This window comes from Acipenser ruthenus, chromosome 27, assembly GCF_902713425.1.
Source record: "Acipenser ruthenus chromosome 27, fAciRut3.2 maternal haplotype, whole genome shotgun sequence".
Lineage (NCBI taxonomy): Eukaryota > Metazoa > Chordata > Actinopteri > Acipenseriformes > Acipenseridae > Acipenser > Acipenser ruthenus.
In genome coordinates, this window is record NC_081215.1 from 9,578,185 (window position 1) to 9,588,717 (window position 10,533).

The window sequence follows — 10,533 nt, forward strand, 5'->3', positions numbered from 1 at the left end:
ATTGTAACAAGGGACGGTTAGTTGTTTTTTAAACGAGCATTTTAACGTCTACGTCTTGAGAAAAACAGCCAAAACAGCATACAAGTACTGTATGTTGACATTTAGATTTAAATATGATATTTTAAAAGCATACATTTCATAAGAGGAAATTAGATTCTGCCAAAGTGCATTATGGGTATGCAAATATGATCCAACCCTGCAGCGCGGTTTCCACCCAACAGTATTGCTCAACCCCAAGGTATTCGTTTTCCGTTTCTATTTTTTTGTCCCTCTCTATTTTTAGCCGGTTTCAAGGATTTCCGCCCCGTACAGAGGATCGCCTTCAAAAAGAAGACGAGCGTTCCCACTCCAGCGCCGTGTTGGTGTCACTTACACTCCCAACTTCTGCTGTCTGAAGGAAACCCGACTCCACGGAGCCGACTAGACTCAGCAGAAAGACGAACTGAATGTAGAACCACCTTTCAAGGTACGTTTATGCAAATATTCTGTCAAAATTAAAACGCGTTATTTAATAGTACATATACTGAGCATCACAAGAAACTGATCAGTATTATTACACATTTCATTCGAAAAAAAACAAACAAAAAACGAGGTATATGATGGACATGATGACAAAATGCCTGCTGCTCAGCAAAGGTGGCCACACGCTAGTACTACTAGCCTGTGAATTTCACAGTACCCCCTGTCCCCCCATAACCATACAGTACAATGTCAATTGTTAAACAGCACATTACAATCTTACTGCACCTGCTGTAAAACAGAATGTGTCATTCTAGTGAATTGTATCTAAAGTTTCTTTCGATGCTCAGTATATATCACGATTCTAAAAGCAGATACAAATAAACCCAATGAGAAGGGTCCGTGTACATTCCGGCTAATCGTTTTTGCATTCTAAATCGGAAATCAGAAAACCAGAAAACGACTTTTTCTATTTCGGTTTTTCATAAAAACAAAAATCGACCCGTTTTTCATTTTCCAATTTCTGAGTTTAAATACAAAAACTGATTCAGGCTTGTTTCCCATTTTTCATATTGTTTTAACGAAGTATTCGAAATGGAATGATCTGTAATACAAAATTAAATAATAGACAATTAAAAAAAAAAAAAGTACTAATGCGTGCTCTACTCGTATCGAATGTGTCTCGTTGTTATGGCAGCAGTGTAGCGTAGTGTGGTTAGTGCTCTGGACTCTTGATTGGAGGGTCGTGGGTTCAATCCCAGGTGGGGGACACTGCTGCTGTACCCTTGAGCAAGGTACTTTACCAAGATTATTCCAGTAAAAACCCAACTGTATACATGGGTAAAATAATGTGATATCTTGTAACAATTGTAAGTCTCCCTGGATAAGGGTGTCTGCTAAGAAATAAATAATAATGCCGTTTTCTGCATCAGTACATTTATATCTATGGCTGGCGATGCACCCCCCAAATGAAACAAATTGGGTATCCGTGAAAGGGGAGCTCTAAACATACGTGAGCGTCCTGGACAAATGTGCTGTGATAATATAATCCAGTTAAGTTTATAAAGTTAATTTATAAAGCAGGATATAAATATGAAGAACCTTACCTGGATTTTTTTCCCTTTATGTGAAGGCTTATTATTTTTAGTATTATTATAATGCACTGTACCTGAGTGATACAAGGATGATTATTATATTAACTTAGTGTAGCCCTACGGCTGTATTGTAATACAGTACTTTGTAACAACTGCTAAATTAATAAATAAATAATGTTGGTAAACAGAACACTTCCACGACAATAAGCACAGGCGCGAAATTATTACATCGTCATAACAGCGGGACACAGAGAGCTGGCCGTGTCTGACCTTTTTTTAAAGGTCTTGAAGGAGCTACATAATTTTTAAGATATTAAATGTTGTGGAGTGTTTTCATGCTGCAGTGGGGGGTTCTTTTGTAACAGAATACGGAGAAGGGTGGGGGTGAATTCTGTTTACAGTTTTGCACTGTATCGCAGTTCCGTCTTTTGTAAGAGCTGCAAACCGCAGGGAGAGAGGACATGTTAGCATCTTGAGCTTGCCATAGGATCACTAAAGGGGGCTGGCACGCTTGGTTGAATAGGTCTGGCCCTCTTCCGATACGTTAGTATATCTATCATTGTTTAAGTGTGTCCCTGTTAGAGAAGCATTAACATATTTTCTGCGAAGTATTGTCTCTCCAGATATCTGCTTGAATAAAGACTACCTTCTGTATCACCGACTCTTGGAGATTGATTTCATTTTCCGTCCCTGCAGTCTGTTATTTATTTTTGTATTAGATTATTCCATTTCGAATACTTCGTTACTAAAAGCAATATGAAAAATGGGAAAACAAGTCTGAATCAGTTTTTGTATTTTAAACTCAGAAATTGGAAAATGAAAAACGGGTCGATTTTTGTTTTTATGAAAAACTGAAATAGAAAAACGAGTCGTTTTCTGGCTTTCCGATTTCCGATTTAGAATGCAAAAACGATTGGCCGGAATGTACACGGACCGAGAAGCTCTATAACAAAAAAAAACGCGATGTAGAGCTTAATGCGGTGTAACCTGTACCTTCGATGTTTTAGACTTTTTATTAAACCACTGTTCTATGCTACTGAAATGTCATCAACCACTATTACTATCATAAAGCTCCCAAAATCCTTTTAGATGCTACTCCTAAGTAAATGTCTGGAATTTAGTTTGGGATTGTTTTGCAGTTAGTGATCCGTTCGGCTTTGTGTTTTGCTTACAGATGCTATACAAAAATAAAACCAATAAAACACCTATGCTGCTTTAGTAGCAGCAAAATACAAGGTTGTGTATCAGTGTTTAAGATGTTCGCTAGATTCACATTTATTACATTTGTGTTCTGTTTTATGTCAAGGTTGTGACAGCAGTTGTGAAGGATTCAGAAGACAGTTATTCGAATCTTATCCCACACTGAGTGAGGGTGGTGGATTTTAACTAATGAAGATTTCAGGATCTATGAGAAGCCAGATCTTGGCTGTTATTCCTTGCCCTAATGAGGGGTACTCAGCAAAATATTTAAGGGACCCAGAAACCCAAATTTGGCTCTGTCATTATCTATGTAAGGCCGCTACAAAGAGGTCTTAATATGGATCAGGTAAGAGCTTATTGTTTTTTTCTTTGATTGTTTCTTAGTGCTGGTAAATTCTTATTATTCATCCATCTTCTTTGGTGGGTTTTCAGGGTTCCACATGTTCATTCAGCTGTAGTGTAACATTGCATTTGCAGTGAATGACGTGTCTGCTGCAATTCATTTAGTAGGTTCCTGGGCTGTCCTTATCCACTGGGCCCCTGATGAAGTGCCTCTTTTGTGAGAAAGACTTTTCCTTCTCAGAAATAAAGTCACAGTGACGGCTGTAGCAGCAGGTATAGTGTTTTTGTTAATGTAATTGGTCATTGTTAAATACAGTACATTAACTATTTTGAAAGGTTTATTTGCAGTAAAATGATGAAATATGCGTATAGTGGTTTTCAGGAAATGTTTATGCTAATGTAGTCTTACAAAAATAAATGTATTGGTCTCGTTAAATGTTTTCAAAATGAATAAAAGCTGATTGGCTGTGTTTTGATGTAATATAATTTAAGTCGTGGTTATAATCATTGTTTTGCTGCACTTCATGGATACATATGTCAAGTTCTTATTACCTGTTGTCATATACCAAAGGAACTTTTTGATGAACATTCTCACAGTGATCTGACAATGTGTTGGTCCTGCATATGCTTGTGATCATTTGTCCTTAATTGTCTTTGTTTTGCTGTGTCTTCTTAGTTAATTACTTCATGTGAAACTTATGGTTTAAAATGTATTGTCTTCAAGGCCTTCATTTCAGAGCACAGACAGTAGTGTAGTGGAAGGAGTAGGTGAGACTCAGAGTTCAGAGGTGCCCACTGCAACAGTAACTTGTGTGCTGCTGAATTCTGATGAGCTGCTACAGGAGTGTATTCCGGATAGACCAAGTGAAATAATAGACAGCAATAGGGATGCAGGAGTAGACAGGGCAGTCTTCGTTGACAGCAGAGAGACTGAGGACGGTTTGTGAATTAAATTATTTGAATTAATTTTATGTGTTGAATGAAATAAGCTGACACCTTTCTGTTTTTCAATGGGTATGTTTTATTTCTTTTCAGAATGTGAAATCATGGCAAATTTGTTCAGGGAGGCTGTATTGAAGCAGCATGGAACTGCTAAACCACTCCATCTAAGAATGGATTTGCGAGACCGCATGGAGAATAGAGAGAGGGACATTTTGTCATTTTATAAAATGTCCAAAGTAGAATGGGCCTGTCCTTTAAAATGCACACTTGAAGGTATTTGAATGGAATTTTACTCACTCTCTTTATTTTTAAGATTTTAATCATGGTTTCATATTTTAATGTTCTGAGTTTTCCATCGGCGATGCAGCTGTGGGTGAAGGAGTGAACAGGTTCTTTTTCTCCACAATTATATCAAAGCTTCAGTTTGGTTTTCATCGTAACTTGCTTTCTATAAAACAGGGTTTTTAAATGATGTTATTTAGAAATGTCAGTTTATATTAATTTGCTCAAGAATATTACAGATCACAATGTATTTGTAATATTCGTCACGTGCTTGTGGAAAAAATCTATATGCTTTATCGGTCATATTTTTACTTTTTATACATCACCAATCTAACAGAATAAGGATAGACTGTATAGTGGAGGCATCCCATGCGCAATGGTTTTAGTTAATTAACTGGCCAAGGACATCACTGTTCAGGTTATTTATTCTAAGAGTACTACAGAAATCATTGTTTGTTTCCATTATTGTTTAGTCTTGCATCTACACACTGTGCTTTAATGTTTACAATTGTGGAAATAACGCCTAGACAGTATGAACTTAGTGAGCAGTGCATGTTTTGTCATCGTCAGAGTTCAATTTTTTGCAGAAAATAAAATGTGATTTGATTCTTATTTATGTTTGATTTCTTCCCTCCTTAGAAATCACTGACAGAACTTTTAATGTTTGAAGGAGAACCTGACCATTTAATTCCCTCCACATCTGAGTTCCTTCTCGAGAGTGACATGTTTCACGTTGCTGGGCGAATGATTGGACATTCTTTCCTGCACAGTGGTCCAAGCTTAGCTGGATTGAGTCCCGCAATTATCCATGTGTTGCTTGGAGGTGCACCAGAAACCGCCAATCTGGAGAGTCACGATTGTCCTGATATTGATGTTCACGAAACTGTCAAATTAGTAAGTAATGTATGCATAATTTCAATGGCTGAAACTTTTATTGTCTGTTCTGTATTCTCTCATTTTCTGTGCCTCTGAAAATTACTAACAAGCACTCTTTTGAACAGAATTGTCCCAAATTCAAGGTTGTAGGCTGGAGACTGAAATGTACTGAAGTGTAAATCACTGATGTAGAGTGGGATGATCTCCGTTCCATGTGAACAACTAAGAATGGAATGTGGAGCTAAGCCTGATTAAGTTTTCTGGGCTTAAACAACTAATACAAGTGTCTTTCATGACATTAAAATAAAGTCAAGCTATTCTAAGGGTTGCATTAGCTAAGGAACTAATGACGTATGATCTAATGCATTAATAATTAACTAATATTGAGTGTGACAGGTTGATTTCTGTGATATCTGCATATATGTAAATGCATACGTTTATATTAATACATTTCTTACTTTGAATATGAACAGTGTTGAAATATCTGCATTACTGTGCTTTGTGTTGTTTTCCATAAGATGGGTGGTTACTGAAGGTGTGTGTATTTGTTTTTATTGTAGAAGGAGTCCAAAGCAGTTCTCAGTGAAGAAGACACAAGCATAATACTGCAATTGGCATTAAGCTGGGATCTTCCAGGGATGGCAGAAGAAAATCGGCATTGGCTAATGGACAAACTCCTCCTTCACGCTGTAAGTAGGTTTGTTTCGTGCATATCCATGTTAGGTTTACTCATTGTACTGGTTAGTTTTGTAATTAATTGATAACCTACAGCAGGGGTGGCCAAACCCAGTCATGGAGAGCCCCTATTCAGCAAATGTGTTCAATAAAAGGGAAACTGTTGTGATTGAGGTCTTGAGGGAATTTTTAATTGAAACGATCACTAAAGGACTTCATTTAACAAATTCACCTGCTTAATTCGTCACATTAAATTCTTCCATGTGTTTTAGACATTGATAATGAAAAGTGACCTATAAAATCCGCTGGATTGGGTTCCTGAGTGGCGCATTCGGTAAAGGCCTCCACTAGGAATGCACGGTGCGCTTTACCACTCTGAGGTTGCTGGTTCGATCCTGTTGTTCCTTTGCCGGCTGGGGATGGGAGTCCACAGGGCTGTTTGACCACCCCTGACCTACAGTTATGCATTTTAAATTGGGTACATTCTTTAGTTTGCTTTTTACTCTATGCTACATTCTTCTTATTTGTGGTAGGTTATTGTAAGAACAACTCGACAGGTTAAACAGCTGAGGAAAGGACTGAAAGAGACATTGGTCTGGCCTCTCCTGAAGGAAAGAAGTGATATTATTCCACTGATGTTTCCAAGGGCCTCTGACACACTATACACCCCCCAGGTGTGTTACATTTTATTACATGTTGTTCCCTAATTAAGTTTTGAATGCCTGTGGCAGTGTGTTACTGTTTCAGTGTTTTGATAATGTGATTTGCTAGTTATATTTCTAATTCTGAAGTTTATATATTTTTTGGTGTAACTGTGAAGCTCATATACTAGTATGTTTTGGTCTACAACATAAAACCCAGCTTGTATAGAGCTTTGAGATGAAGCTTGTTATTGAGCAATTTCAATATTGGAATTGAACAAAAATGGCCAATAAGGTTCAGCAAGAGATCCCCAGCCGTGCATTCATTTATCTATTCATTCTTTTTTTCCTCAAGATGATCCTTGAAAGAATCACCTGGCCACACTGAATGTGGCGGAAGATGATGATGATGATGATGATGATGATGATGATGATGATGATGACTGTTCTCTTCAGACTAAATGCCGTATCACAGGCTTCTTCAGGACATTCATTGAAACGGTATAATTTAATCTATTAATCATCGCCGTGTATAATTTTATTTTAACCACCCAACTCATTCTTACCTTATACGAGAAGGGACAACTTCTTATTCTTCATCACTCAAAACAGCATTTGCCACCACTTCATATGTAATATTCCTATACAAAGAATACATAAGCTAATGTTCACACTGAAAGGGAATGTAATGAATAAGAATAATCTTGTAGACGAATAACATTTTGATGTCACTACTGTGCTAGTATGATTTTTTTTTTTTACGACTCAGAGCACAAATACAGCCTTCATGTCTTTTATATGCAAGTATTATATGTACATAGGTAGATAATACGTAGCACATTATAATCAACAAAAGTAAAAATATTTGTTACTTTTCAAAAAGCTGACTTGACAGTACTCAAGACCCTGTGAAATTTGAAAAGAGGCATTTATTTATTTTTCACTTTTGTAGCATCACCAAGAGCGCTGATTGATCTCCTCAGATTCTGGGTTGGATGGGAGGTCCTCCCGAAGGAGCTGTCTGTTGAGGTCACAGATACCAAACTGCCCAAAGCATCCACCTGTTTCGAAACCATTAAATTACCCAGACACGACTTTCACTACTCATCATTTGAGGAGGATCTTCTTTCCTGTATACATACTGTGGACACCGGCTTTGGACTTGTCTAATTTAGAATTCCGCCATGAGAAATCTGTTTGAACTCCTTCAGGGGCCAATTAAAATATACAACATAATTGATTTGACAACTAGAAATATAACATGACAAAGTAAAAAAAAAAACATCCAGGTTAATGTTCTGCTATATTATTATTCTTATTATTATTATTATTATTATTATTTATTTCTTAGCAGATGCCATTATCCAGGGCGACTTACAGTTGTAAACAAAAATACATTTAAGGAATCACAGTACAAGTAATAATACAATTATGTAAATACTAAATGTACTAAGAAAGAAATTCAAATGAACGACTGGCAATTTTATTAGGCCATTTTATTATTTTGATTACAATAAATAATGCACTGATTCTCAAAATGTTTCTTTTTTTGGGGGGGGGGAACAACACTTTTTTTTTCTTTTAAAATACTTGCTTATGTTTGTGAAAACATCTGTTAAATATCAACATAAGCACAGGTACTATTGTCATTTATTTAACAAAGTCAGTGCTATGCAGACTCAGTGACAAAAAATACAGCTGTCCCAAACAATAAAAACAATCGTCAAATTTGGATGTCTGTTTCTTTATAATTAATTTTTTTTTGCCAATGTTACGTCCATTTCTCACCCAATTTGTTTTACCTGTCACACTAACAAATTACAGGAACTGTTGAAAAAACAACCACTAATAATATAAAAATCATGATTTACCTTATATACCTTGGTAATATTGTGAGGTATTAGTACTTGCGATTCGGGCTAAAAAGGAGGGGTGGATACAAGAGAGAGACACGGGAAGTAATGTTAAAACTTTACAATGCATTGGTAAGACCTCACCTAGAATATTGTGTTCAGTTCTGGTCACCTTGTTACAAAAAGGATATTGCTGCTCTAGAAAGAGTGCAAAGAAGAGCAACCAGAATTATCCCGGGTTTAAAGGGCATGTCGTATGCAGACAGGCTAAAATAATTGAATCTATTCAGTCTTGAACAAAGAAGACTACGCGGCGATCTGATTCAAACATTCAAAAAAATGATACCGCCCACTCGCTTTGACGCGTGCGTAATGAAATGTAAAAAGCAGTCGAAAAGGAAATGCAGTGGCAGAAATGTAAAAGCGAAAGCGCACAGTGAAATGCAAGTAGCAGAAAAGGAACTGTCGTAGCAAAAATGTACGTGTGAAAAGCAAAGTGGCAATAGTGAAATAACTCAATGAATAAATAAATATATAAACAAATAATAAATGAATAAATGTTGAAATACAAAAATCAACAAATAAATAAATACATTTCCATTTATTTATTTTTAATTTGGGCATGGAATATCCTCCATAAAGGAGAACTAAAACGTGAAGCAGAAATGTCGAAAGACGAAAATTAAATGTAAAAAGCAATTGGGAAAAATTCTCAGTTAAGTGGGCATCTATAATTTAAACAATTGTGTAAGGGACATTTCAGTGCTTTTTCTAAAGACAGAGCGAATGTCACTTTCTAAAGACAGAGCTCGGCCGTTGCTTTTTTTTAAATTGCCTGGAATATTTATTATAGTAAAGGCGATACAGCGAATGTCACTTTCTAAGCCCCGTCCCTTTTGATAGATGTATGACCCTACGTTCCGTCCCTTTACATCTTTTGATTGATTTATAACCCAAGCCCCGCACCTATTGATTGATTTATGACCATAAGCCCCACCCCTTTCCACGCCTTTTTAATGGTTTATGATCCTTAGGGCCTGCCCCTTTTCCCACACCCTTGAATGATTTATGACATTTAAGCCTGCACCTTTCCCCATTCTGTTGAGTGATTTATGACCCTTAAGCCACGCCCCTTTCCCCACACCTTTTTGAGTGATTTATGACCATTATGTCCCGCCCCCTTTTTCGACATTAACCGGATATCCGTCAAAAATAGCCCACCCCCTAAAAAGGCATCTGTTGTGCCCTAGTTTACATAGAAAAGAAAAAGAGTGTGTGTGTGTATTTTTCTTTTGACCATGTTCGAGTCCCTCCGAAACAATAACCTGGGTTATTGACAAACAGAGAGACCCTAAGCATATTAAAGAGTTTCATCATCAGTAAAAAAATATATATTAAAATATAAATGTAAGGGCAGCTGGCTCTTTGAGAAACCACTACAGATGTAATACTGCTGCCGTCGCAACATGGCGCTGTTGTGCAGATCTGTGCTTAAACTTAATGTATTGAGCTGAAAACTAAACCAAAGGGAGCGGGAAAACAGTGACCGTGTATAACACTGGTACTGGTATGAACAACAGCGCCCATTTACCGTACTAGCAGTACATACTGCAATTCTATTATTACACAACAAAAGGAAGCCCCGCCAAAGCAGGGCATCAAAAAATTAGTTGAAACTCATAAATGTTCCTCTCCACGGAAATCTTTAGTAAAATACTCTTTTATTGAGATTTTACATTTTTTTACATTTACACCCATTCGTTTTTTCATTCATTTTACATTTCTTTTAAAGATGACATTCATGCATACAGACATACATTTTGTTTTAAAAGCATTTAAAACACATTTAAAAACACCAAGACAATTGTGCTTTGTACATGGTTAAAACAGACACAGATTAAAATCAACATGAAAAAAACCTGTGCTGTTTTAAAAGTGACTGGAAAAAAAGAACCATCTATAAAAAACCAGTGCTTGTGAGGGCCGGGGAGTGCTCTCTAAAAAGGTTCAAAAGTGAACATAAAACTATATTACTAAAACAGGGACAGGGGAAAAGGGACAGTGTGTGGAACAGTGAGTTAAAATTCTAAAATTTTAAAACACTTAAAATGTAACTTTTAATAGTTTACATTAAAAATCTTTTAGATACATAAAACAAAACAAAACAAA

The 10,533-nt window shown here is 36.5% G+C and overlaps 1 long non-coding RNA gene across 4 annotated transcripts; it reads left to right on the forward strand.

Annotated features, from left to right (window-relative positions):
- Positions 1–13: 13 nt before the first annotated feature.
- Positions 14–8,239, forward strand: LOC131701878 (uncharacterized). 4 transcript variants are annotated; one of them, XR_009309110.1, is made up of 8 exons: positions 15–466; positions 2,860–3,099; positions 3,261–4,310; positions 4,959–5,213; positions 5,756–5,884; positions 6,404–6,544; positions 6,867–7,012; positions 7,464–8,239. It is a non-coding gene; the product is annotated as an uncharacterized LOC131701878 (long non-coding RNA). The 4 variants fall into 4 exon arrangements; XR_009309111.1 differs by having other exon boundaries at positions 3,264–4,310; XR_009309109.1 differs by having other exon boundaries at positions 19–466; positions 2,860–3,368; positions 4,131–4,310.
- The last annotated feature ends 2,294 nt before the right edge of the window (positions 8,240–10,533 follow it).